Below are 13943 nucleotides of genomic sequence, written 5' to 3' on the forward strand. Positions count from 1 at the left end.
GATAAGATAAGATTTTCGAATTTTGAAAACGATATGATATGATTTTGAAAAAGATAAAATTTTTAATTTTGAAAATTTTAATTTTTGAAAACTTGACAACTAAGATATGATAAGATAAAAATTTTAAAATTGAAATCTGAATTTTATTTTGAATTTTCGAAAATTATGTTAGAAATTAGTTAGAAAAGATATTTTTTTTTTATTTTTGAATTTTATGATGAACGAGACAAACACAAAAAAGATACAAGACTTAAAATTTTTAGATCTAGCACCCCTTGATTTTCGAAAATTTGGAGGAAAACACCAAGGGACACCAAACTTAAAAATTTTAAGATCAAGACACATACAAGACTCAAGAACACTTTGAATACTAACAAGAACACGAAGAACAAAACTTCAAAGAGTCAAAGAACTCAAGAACAAAAAAAGAACACTAAACTTAAAATTTTTAGAAAACTAAAAGTAAATTTTCGAAAAATAGAAAGAAAAATAAAAAGAAAACACCAAACTTAAAGACTTGACACAAGATTAAACAAAAAAATATTTTTGAAAAATATTTTTGAAAGAAAGACTCAAAGAACACGAAATTACCAAGAACATAGACATATTCAAAGAACAAAGATTAAATAAAGAAAATAAAAATATTTTTGAAAAGCTTTTTACGATTTTCGAAAATTTGAAGAAGAAGAAGAAAATAAAAATTAAAGACTCAATTAAAATAATGTAAAATAAAACTTACCTGATCTAAGGAGCAAAATAATCTGACAGTTTGTCCAAACTCAACAATCCCCGGCAACGGCGCCAAAGACTTGGTGCGCGTGTACACAAAACCCAGACTATTTCGTACAGCAGCAGTACCAGCAAGTGCACTGGGTCGTCCAAGTAATACCTGAGCGAGTCAGGGTCGATCCCACGATGATTGTGGCTTGAAGCAAGGTATGGTTGTCTTACAGGTCTTAGTCAGGTGGAATCAGAAGAAGTTAACTAATAGGAATTATATGCTGGGAATAGAGTTGAGAGTCAGAGTTGCTTTGTCTTTCTGAAGTAACTCTGGTACTACTGTCTTTCTTGCTTGTGAATGATCTTCTTCTATGGCAGGCTGTAAGTGATCAAAGCCATTGCATGTGGTCATTGATCTCATCTGCTACAGAATGAACACGCCCGTGGCCATTGGCCGTGGTTACTCAATCTGACGAAAGGTGAAGCGCATAGCAGTCCATTCTCGTGGCGATCCTACTCAAAACGCCACAGACAAGGTCGAATCTTCCGGATCAGAGAACGCTACTTCTTTGGATTCTAGACTATACCACAGAGACCCTAATCTCCCCAGAGATCGACTGAACTGGTGTCTCGAGAAGTCCCCAACGAAATCATGAATTAACCGTCTGAGAGATGTATAAACATAGCTGTTGGCTCGTGCTTTTCTTCCAAGTACTCACATGAACCCAAGTAGACACGGGTGTTTGTCAGGCACGTTTGTCTTAATGTGATGAACAGAGCTAATTTGTCAGATTATCCTACTCACCACGATGAAGATCGGAATATACATCTTAGAGATAGATCAAACATGGATCGAAGAAGAAACAATAGTACTTTTATTAATTCATGGGACTCAGCAGGGCTCCTCCCCTCAACCTAGTAGGTTTAGAAACTCATACTGAAAGTAAAAACACAAAGTTAAAACGAAAATAGGGCTGAATGGTGTCTGATGTAAAAATCATGTAAAGTACACTTTAAATACTAAACAGATGACTAGTAAGGGTAAAACAGTCTATTTAGTGCTAAAATCTACTTCTGGGGCCCACTTGGTGAGTGTTTGGGCTAAGTTTTGATGAGATCCACGTTTTATGGGGTCTCTTGGGCATGGAACGCCAGCTAGGGGTTCCTCTTTGGGCCTTTGGATGCTTGGCTCTGCTCTTTGAGTGCTGGACACCTGGAAGGGGGCAGGAGGATGGCGTTGAACGCTAGTTTTGGGCCTTCTAATCCGAAGCAAAGTATAGACTATTATATATTGATGGAAAGCTCTGAAAGTCAGCTTTCCATAGTCGTTCAGAGCGCTCCATTTAGACTTCTGTAGCTCCAGAAAAGCTCTTCCGAATGCAGGCAGGTCAGATTTGGACAGCATCTGCAGTGCTTTCTCTGTCTCTGAATCAGACTTCTGCTCCAATTTCAGCCAGAAAATACCTGAAATTGCCCAAAAATACAAAAACTCATAGTAGAATCCAAAAATGTGAATTTAACACTAAAACCTATAAAAACTCAGTAAAAACTAAACAAAAACTACTAAAAACTATAAGAAAACAATGTCAAAAAGCGTATAAAATATCCGCTCATCAACCATCAAAGAAAAAGAAGAAAAAATATCCTTTCAATGGTGACAAATGCTACCATAGAATTGAGATAGTATCATTAAAATCGTGAAAAGTGAAAAATTTAGAGAGATGATTTTTTTTATGTCCTTTGTATAAAGTTATTAGAAGTCTTTCTTAATATTCATGTCTTGTTCTGTTCATCTTCAAAAAAGCAGAAACTCAAATGCTAATTTATTATAACATTCACTTTCAAATAGGACACAATACTATTCGAGTGAGGGGATAGACCTAGATGATGCAAGTGAAAAAGTGATGTTCAGCATGAACACTAGGATGAGAGCTGAAATTAGTAACTTTAGAAAGTTGATAATTAGATTGTATATGAGAATGAGGATATTGTGCGTGATGGCTCTGTAAAATTTGTTAAAGTAATGGATTGGGTTGTATATGATTTCTTTGCTTGAATAATAAATCTTTTGTTAATTTTAAAATAAGAGAATTTGTTATTTTTCATCTCAAATATCCTAAAAATTGATAAAGAATGCCAATTCATTGTTTTATTGGCCTCATAGACACTAAACTTAACAAAAACCGAGCTCTTCTAATAGCAGAATAATTTTGTTTATCGTTAGGCATTTTTGTATACATTGAAATTTCAATTCTGTCGGGTGTACTTTTGTGACTCAAAAAAATTTCATGTGTACTTTTTGTATATTTATTCTTTTATTTTTAGTAGAAATAATAAAAAAATATATACCCATGAATACAAAATACCTGTGAGAATTAAAGAATTACCTGTAATGAAAGATTTAATGAAGACCCATAAAATTCCAATAAAGACTGAGATATATCTCAAGAATAAATGAGGATGGATGACGGGGATTAAGATACCTATTCTACGGAGATCCATGAAATTATCGTGAAGGAAAATTCACTTAGCTTATTCCTTTAAATATAATATATATTTTATATTTTATTTTATTTTAATTTATATATTAAAAATTTTGTGTATATGTTGACTAAATCGAAATTGTTTAAATTGTATTTAATTTAATACATTTGTTTGAATTATATTGAATTTTATTATAGTTATGTTGAATTTTTTTAAAAAATTTAATATTCATCAATATCCGAATATATTTGCTTCTCCTGTGGAAAAAGTAAACCGGGACTCGTGACAGGAATGTAACAAAAATAATGGACGTTTTACTAAATAGGAATGGGGAGTAGGGGAAGGGTCCATGTGAAAGAGAGTAATGATTTAGAGCAAAGGAATTACTTAATAGACCAAGAAAATCAAGAATAACATTATTACTGTAAATCTGTTTTTCTGTTATAACAGTTTTACTATTGATATTAACTTGGTCTATGTAAAATGCTATGTATAAATAGCTAATAGTATGTATTTGTGGTTTACGCTCTCTTATTCTAATATTCAAGTTTAGTTTCTTTCATTGCAAGTTGCTACAATTCTCTCTCAATTCTTTATTCTATTTTACAGTTTTGTTTCTACATTCTTTGAGAGTTTATCATTAGATTTTTGCTATTCAAATTGTTGTTCTATAAAGCTTTTATGGTATCAAGAGTTAGGTTTTGATTCATAGCTTCTACAAATCAAAGTTCTAATGAATCCACTCCTTCCAATACTGTTATTTTTGCACCAATCATCAATTCTCTACCACCAAATTTCTTCAATCATCGCCCATTCAATCCCATTACTGATAAATTTGGAGAAAATAATCATAAAACCTGGTTGCAACAAGCTTTAGTTGCAATCAAGGGACAAGATCCCGAGGACCACTTATTTCATACGTGTTCGTTAATAATTTTCTTCCTTTACAAATCAACAAGCTAGGATTGAGTCTAAACAATATAAACAATGGGACAAGATGATCACAATTTGGGTTCATGGATGTTGGCCTCCAAGGAATCTGAATTCAAAAACAAGATGGTTGGCTGCACTTTCAGCTATGAAATCTGGGAGATAATAGATGAATATTTTGCAATTCAACAAAGTACAAAATCAAACCGCTGAAGGAATAATTCAAGACTCTCAAGAAATAAGGCATATATGTTGCAGATTACATATCAAAGATCAAGCAAATCACTGATTCTCTAGCAACATTAGGTAAACCTCTCACATCTAATGAACATAAAGAGGCTATCTTGGAAGGATTCAATGAGAATTTTCAAATTCTTCTAACTATTATTAATGCTAAACTTGAGTTTTATAATTTGTGTGAAGTTGAAACTCTTGTTCTTTCACATGTTGAGATGCTAGAAAACTTTCGAAAATCAGAAAATGTGATACCGCAAGCTAATCTTGCACAAACTTCATTCTATTCTATACTAAATAACATGAGAGCACTAACATTTCGAGAAATAAGCAGAGGTTCTAGACTTTTTTAAAGAGGAGGCAGATCTTATTATCAACATCTAATACTACAGTGCCAAGTTTGTGGCAGAATTAAAAACATAGCTTGGTATTGTTTTCACATATTTGACCAAAAAATTTTTCTACCATCTCAAAACCAAGCTACAAGGATAAACAATTACACTCCATCATTTCATAAAAATAAAATCATGAAACTTCCAGTTCTATCTAAAATAGTTTAAAAATTTTATGATTTAACTAAAATATGCTGAGCATATTTTTTTGAATAAATAAAAAAGAAAAATAATTTTCAAGAATAAGTTTTATGATTTAGAATTTATAATTTAGAGTTTAGAATTTAGATATTAGATTTTAAAATTTAGGATAAAAAATAATTTTAAAAAATTGATTTGTATTAACAGAAAAATAACAATTATCTAGTTAATTTTTTTAATGTTATAACATGTTACGCATCCTATACACTATTATAAAAAAAATTATTTAATTTTAATCACCTTATTTTATTCTATTTTCACTTGATAATCCAATATTTGGGATACAGTTTACATTAATATTCTTTAGAATGTGCAACATGTTATAAAATTAAAAAATAACTATATAATTATTTTTTAGTCAACATCCCTATCTCTTTCTCATTGTTTATTTTCTCTCTCTTTTCATATATCTAACTACAACTACTTTAAATTGGTTAGTAGTTAAAAGGATTTGGATTCTTTAAATTTTGAATTTTACTTTAAAGAATAAAGTATAATCTATCATCATCTATTTCATAAGTAGAACCAAGAGAAAACGTGAGAGAGAAAATATTCAATAGTGAGAAATCTTACTTTATTCTCTAAAATAAAAATCTAAAATTTAGATGATCTAAATTCTAAAAAAATGTTATACAATACATAGACACAAACACCAAAAAAAAAGGGAGAATTTGTTTAATTTTAGCTTCATAAACCGTTGTTGGGTGTTAAGGTTTATATTTTTCATAAAACTTCTTTATAAACCACTAGAGTCAGCAACCGTTTATATTATATTTCAGTTTGTACGTAAATTGTGATAAAATCTCACAGTTTATAATGATAGTTAATTTTCACATAATTCGTGATCTACAATAGCGGTTTATGTATAGATTTTGAAATATCTACATTTTATAGTGGTTTAATAAATATAAGACTGAAATGAAATTATTTAAAAATATTGTAATTAAGTCATTTTTTGACCTACAATTTATTTAAATATAAAATTTTACCTATTGATGATCTATTAAACCATAGGTAAGCCACTGCACAAGTTAATATTTTAGATAGTAAAAAATAGAACATAGAACCGAAGGAGAAAATGTGACTAATCAACTAATAAGCATGTATAGTACAAGTATGATTGCCATAGTCTTAATTAACCATCAGAATTAGTTTCAATGGCACGATTCACTACAAGAAATTATAGAATAATGACCTATTTTAGCGACTGAAAAAATTGATTGCTAATAATGACTGATTTAGTGACCAATACAGAATTTTTGGATCAGAAAAAAATTGGTCGCTAAATCAGTCGCTAAATTATATTCATTGACCGATTTTAGCGACCAACAAAATCAGTCACTAATAACAGTCGAATTAGCAACCGATAAGTTTATTATACAACCAGAATAAAATCAGTTGATATTTTTTAATTTAGTGACCAAATTAGTAACCAAAACACGAGAAGTAACATCTTTAGGATTCTTGGTCACAAAATCGGTCGCTATTTTTTAATTTAGCAACTGATAGAGAAATAGGATAAAAAATTGTTTGGTCACTAATTCGGTCGCTAAGACAATAGTAACTAAATCAGTTGCTAATTGTTAAGATAGCGACCGATTTTAGCGACTAACAAAATCAGTCACTAATAGCAACCGAATTAGCCACCGATAAGTTTTTATACAACCAGAATAAGGTTGGTCGCTAAAATCAATCGCTATTTTTTAGTTTACCAACCGAATTAGCAACCAAAACAAAGAGGTAACATCTTTGGGACTCTTGGTCACAAAATCGGTCGCTATTTTTTTAATTTAGCCACCGATTTTACAACCGATAGAGAAATATGGTGAACAATTATTTGGTCGCTAAGACTGTGGTCTCTAAATCGGTTGCTAATTGTTAAGATAGCGACCGATTTTAGTGACCAACTAAAAAATACTATTATAAACTAATAAGTCACTAAATTGGTCACTAATTTAAATAAAATAAGATAGTTACTGAGTAACCCTCACTAAACCCTAACTCAACACCCCTACACCATTCTCATCTTCTCCAAACAATTACCGAGTTACCCGTTGGAAGCATAACACCGTCTTCTGAGTTACCCACACCATCATCGTCTTCTTCATCGCATTGTTGTCTTCGTCATCTTCTGATTGCAATGCTGTTTCCTAAGGTCTCATCGCTTTCGTCTTCTAAGACTCAGTGCCGTTGCCTTCGTCTTTTAGATCTCAGCGGCGTTGGCATCGTCTAAATTCACAAATCGTCTCATCATCGTCCAAATCTGACTTTCTCATTGTCGTGCCATTCTTTTCTCACCGTCACATCTTCTGGTCGCGCCGCTTCCTTTGCTCACTCCTTCGTTGTAGATCATCGCCTTGCCGTCCAGATCTACTGTTGGTCATTGTCGCATAGTTTATTTCTCACTGCCACCTCCTCTAGTAACTTCTTCTCCAACAACAACAACAACAACAACAACAGTCCTCCGGTAACTTCTTTTCAAACTAATTTATTTGATATTCTGAAGCCTCAAATAATGATCATTTGTTGCTGGCAGAAGGATAATGTATCTAATCAGTGCAAGCACATAGTCCACCTTCTCGTGAATGAGCAATCTCAGCTTTGAATTCCAGATGTAACCGATCTTGTAATTCTTTGTTTCTTTCTGATATCTCGCCTTCTCCTTATCTGATTCAGATTTTAGGTACGTCAATTTCTCCACTTGGATCTTAATATTTATGTGATTATTAGATTTTTGTTATTATGTTTCTAATTAACACATTTTGAGAATCTAACATAATTAGGTAACTATTTTTGATGGTGCTGATTTTTTATTTAATTATGCTGCGATTGTGTCTCATTTCGAGAATCTAATCTAATTATGTAAAACTACTGCATTTTTGGTATTTCAAACCATAGCCAACTACTGCAACTATTTTCAAATCACAGAGAATAACGGTGGTGCAGCGAATGGTAGTTTTATAGAACTGTTTGTAATTGATGGAGCTACATATGATTCCATTTACCATTTAATGTGTCTCTTATTTGCTTGTAATTATCTGACTAGTTAATTAATTCATGGTCTCTAAGTCTTGAAAAAGATGAATTATTATTTACTCATGATCAATTTGGTATGTATATATGATCATATGAATAACTATCTCAGCTTAATGCTTGTGTTCTGCAGTTGTTTTGTTTCATAGCCTTCTGACATCTCAATGATGACCCAAGAACCATCAGAGGAATTGGAAAAACATGCAACCTCAGGGTATCGTGCAAGAGGCAATAGTGAATACGTTAGAGCAAAGCCTAGCCTGTTAAGAGCAAAGCCTGACCTAGCCTGGTCTATTTTCACCCCTACCTGGGAGGTTACTTCCTTTTGCTTGTCACTTTCTTCGGTTCTTCTAGGGGCTTCTTTGGTTGTTCTTCTCCTCCCTTGTTCTTGCCTAAAATCTTTCAATAACTTCCTAAACATATCAAAGCTCAAACTAACTCCAAGAAACATTAATTAAAGCACAAACATCTCAATTAAAATATGAAAATCACTAATTTTATTCAAAGAAATAATAAAGAAAACAACTAAAGATGCTCATGCATTACCGGCCACCGCAAAACCACCACCGCTACCTCCTCCTCCTCCTCCTCCTTCTTCTTCTTCTTCTTCGTGCAAACCAGGTGCGCCGTTGCCTCCACCATCCCCCTTTCCACCGACGATTACCACGCCATGGCCACGGCCTCTTTTCTTTTCTTCTATTCCCTATCTCTGTCCCTTTTTTTTCTCGCGACCCTCCTCTTTTTATCTCGACCTCTCTCACTGAACAAAACGAATAGCAGCCCCTGTCCCTGAGCAGAGCTCCTATTCCCCCTTCCCGTCATGACCAAAATCACCGGCGCCACCCTGAATTATAGCAACTAACCACGCGCTGCTGCCTTTTCCACTGGTCCCCTGCTCCAGTGTAACGTCCTTTTCAAACATGTCAAAGAAAAACAAAAATATTTGATATGTTCAGTTTTCAAACATGAGGAAAATCACATTTTATGGAAATGAGAGAAAAAGTATATTGTAGTAGAAAAGTTATAGGATAGGTTTAATGCAAATTAAGCCTTAGAAGTATGAGACTTGGGGTTTGACAAATTAACTCGGTGTACGTTTAGAGTCATCAAAAAAACATGACCACTTCCTTAATCTATAACCATCTCGCAAAGCCTTCCCATCACATCTACAACTTTCACAATTTCTTGTGATGTCGCACATAAACCGATTTCACACAAACCGTATCTAAGGAAAAATAGGGTATCGCATATGACACCAAACAAACTCAAGCTCAAGGAAAATAATTCATAATTCAGAAAGTAAAGGATGAACATCATAGACAGTGTCACAAGACTTCGGAAGGCTGAATAGAATTCTAACTAAACACGAATACATAGATAGAGTGAAGTGTATCAGAAACTGAATTAAATCATACTTAATTTAAACTTATCTTAAAATTAATGTAATTACTTTTGATGAAATAGCCCTCTAAAGATAATAAGTTCAGGTTAATAAAATAAATCATAAATAATCTATAATAAAAGTTTTAAAAATATGGATTGTTACATCCAGTACCACACGCTGCCACTCTCCTCTGGTCACTGCCTCTACAACTCCATCTCTCCCCTAATTTCTTGCTTTATTCTTCATTATAGGTTCTTGAACAAACTCATTTTTAAGTCCTTTAATTTTAGTTTAATTTAATTTAGGCTTGATTAGAATTTCAGTTTTAATTTTGAATTAGTCTTGAGCTTTAGTTAGATTTAATTTTCTATTTTAGTGGATTTAGGGGGTTAAGATATGATTAGAATAGATTTTTAAACTCTGTGATACTACTGAAAATGTTGGAAATTGATTGAATTGACGAATTATGTTGCTGATCTTGTGTTGTTTATGCTAAAATTAATGAATTGATGTTGAAGAAATGCTTGTTTGTGCTATGTCTTGTTGTTTTTACTTTTGCACACCAAGTGTCCGATTATATGTCTCTATGTCGATTGTCTGTTTTAAATTGTATGTTGTAGCTACCATGTGATTTAGAATATTTGGTTTTGCATGGCATAATTCATTAAGGCTAATTGTGATAAAGGATTGTAACATGTTAAAAATTATTTGCTACTTGAGTTTTGAGTATGTATATTGTGTGTAAATACCAAGTTGGTTTCTTTGAAAAATTGAATTTCAAGCACAAAACAACACACTCTAACATTCTTCTTTTGCACAGTCTATCATAATTTCATCAATTCTTTTAGTGCCCAAGTGTTTTTGAGCTCTTTTGACTTGTTTATTGATGCGTCCGCATCTTTAGTAGTTTTTCTTACATTATTTTCATGGTTTCTTAGAGTTAATTACAGTTTCTCCATCTAAACTAAATGATTTAAGATATTCTTTGCTACTAATATGTTTTCTAAGTGCTTTCAAGAAATCCAAGTAAAAGAGAAAAAACCAATTAGCAAAAGAAGCACATTCAAGGGCAAGCCAAAAGGAGTGCGCGTGCAACGCCACAATAGGGTGTGCAACGTGCCCCAAGCCAAGACCAAGTGGTGTGTAATGCCACCACTATGGGTGTGCAACGCCCACCTATTTCAAGAAGAATGGCGTGCCACGTCATGCAAGCGGCGTGCAATGCTTTCGGCCAGAGAGAAGAAGTGGCGTGTAATGCCACCCAACCACCGTGCAATGCCTTCGGCCGTGGGAGCTCACCAAGTTGGCGTGCCACTTCCTCAACCAAGCGTGCAACACCTTCGAGGGCCCTTTAAGCTGGTATGCAATGCCACATATTGGCGTGTATCGCCCCCAAGCAAAAGAGGAGCTGGTGTGTAATGCCATTCATTGGCGTGCAACGCCTAGGACCGTTGGGAGGACTCACCAAGTTGGCATGTAATGCCATGTAAGGGCGTGTAACGCCCCTAAAGAGTGAAGCAGGTGGCGTGTAACACCACTTCAAGGCGTGTCACGCTGTTAACCCCTGGGAGGCGCACTAAGTGGGCATGCCACGTGAAACCCAGGCATGCAATGGCCTAAGCCCAATCAAGAGTGGCATGCCACGCCAAAGCCCAAAGTGCAACGCCAAGGATGCCCACTCCATTGAATGGGCAATTTCAGTCAAGGTCATGGAAGATTCTGTTAGATGCAATTTGATTTGAATTAGTTTTGATTAAGATTTGAATTATTGTTACTAGTTATCTTATTCTTCATAAAAGATAAGATTTAGTTTTGAATTTGAATTTTAGGTAAACCTAGGATATAAATAAGTGACATTGTTCACAGAAAAGGGATCCAGACTTAGCTACATTCTCTTTCACCTTCATTTTTTCATATTTCTCCATGAGTCACTAATTTCTTTGTCAAAGAGATTAGGAGCTCTGTTTATGTTTTCATGGATTATTAAGCTAAGTTTTATTCTATTTTGAAGTATTGCATTGATCTATTTTAAGATTGAATTTTCATTCTTCATTCTTTAAAGAATTAGTAGTATTGGAAAATATGCTAACTTTGTTTTGAATTTTGTTTATTATTTTGGAAAATTTAATATCGGAATTACAGCTTGAAAACTCTTTCTGATGACTTTTTAATATTGACTAGGAATAGTGGTTTAAAAAGTGTGCCACGTTGCTTTTCTTATAATTTTCAATTGTTTATGACTAGTTTGAATACGTAACGTATAATTCGACCTCAGAACTACTTTTGAATTTTATTTGAAACTAAATTAGATTTATGCTAAACCTCTTCAATTAATCGGTTAACCAAGGAATTGGCAATTGATTAATTGAAGATAAACTGTGGAGCCAAGGAATTGGGATTCCGTTATTTATGATTTGTCGTGAAAAGGTATTTTGCATGCATCAAAATAGATAAACATAAGGATTGATCTTCCTGGGAACTAAATATTTCCAAAACCCTTGACACTCTCACTCACTGTTTTTTCTCAATCAAATTACACGTTCACTACTTCGTCTTTAGCATTCAACATTCTAAAGTTCCAGCAAGACACGGTTCAGCCACTTATCAATCCAAGTTCATTCGATCTAATTAGAAATTTGACTCGATATTTTCTTGCTCAATCCTTTAATCTTTGTAGGAATGATATCCACTCACCGGAGTATTACTTTAACGATCTGGTGCAGTTTCCAGTATCCGTGAGCATCAATTTCCGCTCATTAAGTTTTTGGCGCTATTGCCAGGAATTAATTGAGATTAACAACATACGTTTGGTTGAATTTCTAAATTAGATCCTATTTTCTTTTGTTTTACTCCATTTATTATTCTATCTTCATTCCTTTATTTTTCTTCTTACCACATGTACCTTTAATTTGTTTCTCTGTTATGCAAGGGAGTGATGATCCCGAACCTCTCCAATATGATCCCAAAATAGAGAGAGCTTTATTTTGATTAAGAAAGAAATCAAAGGCAGAGAAAAGAATGGCCGAGGGATAAAACAATGCAAGAAGAACCCTTGGAGACTTCACCAGACCCACCACTGACAGTTGTGGCAGCAGCATAGTTAGACCCAATGTAGTGGCCAACAATTTTGAATTGAAACCTTCACTCATCCAATTGGCACAACATGATCAATTCAGCGGCAATCCTCATGGAGATCTGAACGTGCACATATATAGCTTTCTACAGATATGTGACACAGTCAAGAGTAATGAAGTCTCCCAAAAGCCATAGATTGAGGTTGTTTTTGTTCTCTCTAAAGGATAGAACTAAATAGTGGCAACAATATTAACCCTTAGATAGCATAGCAACGTGGGATGATTTGGTTAACAAATTCCTAACCAAATACTTTCCACCACAAAATCTAGCACAGTTAAGAAATGATATTCATGCTTTTACCCAGAAGGATGGGGAGTCACTTTATGAAGCATGGGAAAGATACAAAGGAATGTTGAGAAAATGCCCTCATCATGCATTCCCTAAGTGGTTGCAACTTCAAACATTCTATGATGAAATATCTCATACCTTCAGAACCCTAATTGACTCATCAACTGGAGGATCCTTGCATCGGAAGATACCCGAAGAAGCTCTAGAGTTGATAGAGATAATGGCTAACAATCACTACATGTATGCAAATGAAAGAGCAGTCAAAATATGGGTGATGGAGCTAGACACATTGGATGCACGTTTGGCACAAAACAAAGCCATGTCCTAACAAATCAACTCACTTATTAAACTAGTGGGGCACATGCAAGTCTCAGCTGTAAGAACATAAGTCACAACATATAATTTGTGTGGAGGAGGTCATTAGGATGAAGATTGTGAACTATTCAAGGATGACTAACTCCCCATTGAGCAAGTAAATACATGGGGAATCCTTCAAGAAATCCATAAAATGATCCATTTTCAAAGACACAAAGCCCAGGCTGGAGGAACCATCCAAACTTTAGGTGGAAAAATCAAGGACAGAGGAACTTTATTACCCCTTACCAACAATTAGCACCTCCAGCACAACAACAAAATCCTCAAAAGCCTTCCCCTTTCGAGATCACCGTGAACAAATTGTCTCAGACAACCACTAAATTTATGCAACAAACTTAAGATTTCATGCAAGAGACAAGAGCCAACTTCAAGAACCAAGAGGCCTTCATAAGGAATTTGGAGGTGCAAGTGGGTCAAATTGCTAAGCAATCAACAGAAAAACCCATAAACTTCTTCCCAAGTGACACAGTATCAAATCCTAAGAAAGAGTACAAGGCCATTAATCTAAGAAGTGGAAAGGTACTTGGAAAAGAACCCACAAAGAAGTGGAAAACAAAAAGCAAGCAGAGGAAGACATGCATACACCACCCCCCAAATACCCAAAGCATATACTAAGGAGAAGGTGCACATACCCAAGATTCCATTCCCACAAAGGTTGCAAAAGGAAAGTCAACAACAATAATACTCTAAGTTTTTGGAAGTGTTAAAAAAAACTACAAATCAATATCTGATTCATAGAGGCCTTAGAGAAAATTGTAACACCCTAA

At 34.1% G+C, this 13943-nt stretch overlaps 1 non-coding gene across 1 annotated transcript; it reads right to left on the reverse strand.

The window, feature by feature from the left end:
- Positions 1-12783: 12783 nt before the first annotated feature.
- On the reverse strand, positions 12784-12891 carry LOC148574505 (small nucleolar RNA R71). Its single transcript, XR_015906752.1, has one exon. It is a non-coding gene; the product is annotated as a small nucleolar RNA R71 (small nucleolar RNA).
- Positions 12892-13943: the final 1052 nt, after the last annotated feature.

The sequence above is a fragment of the Arachis ipaensis genome, chromosome B2 (genome assembly GCF_059453495.1).
Source record: "Arachis ipaensis isolate K30076 ecotype BB chromosome B2, ASM5945349v1, whole genome shotgun sequence".
In the NCBI taxonomy this organism is placed as follows: domain Eukaryota; kingdom Viridiplantae; phylum Streptophyta; class Magnoliopsida; order Fabales; family Fabaceae; genus Arachis; species Arachis ipaensis.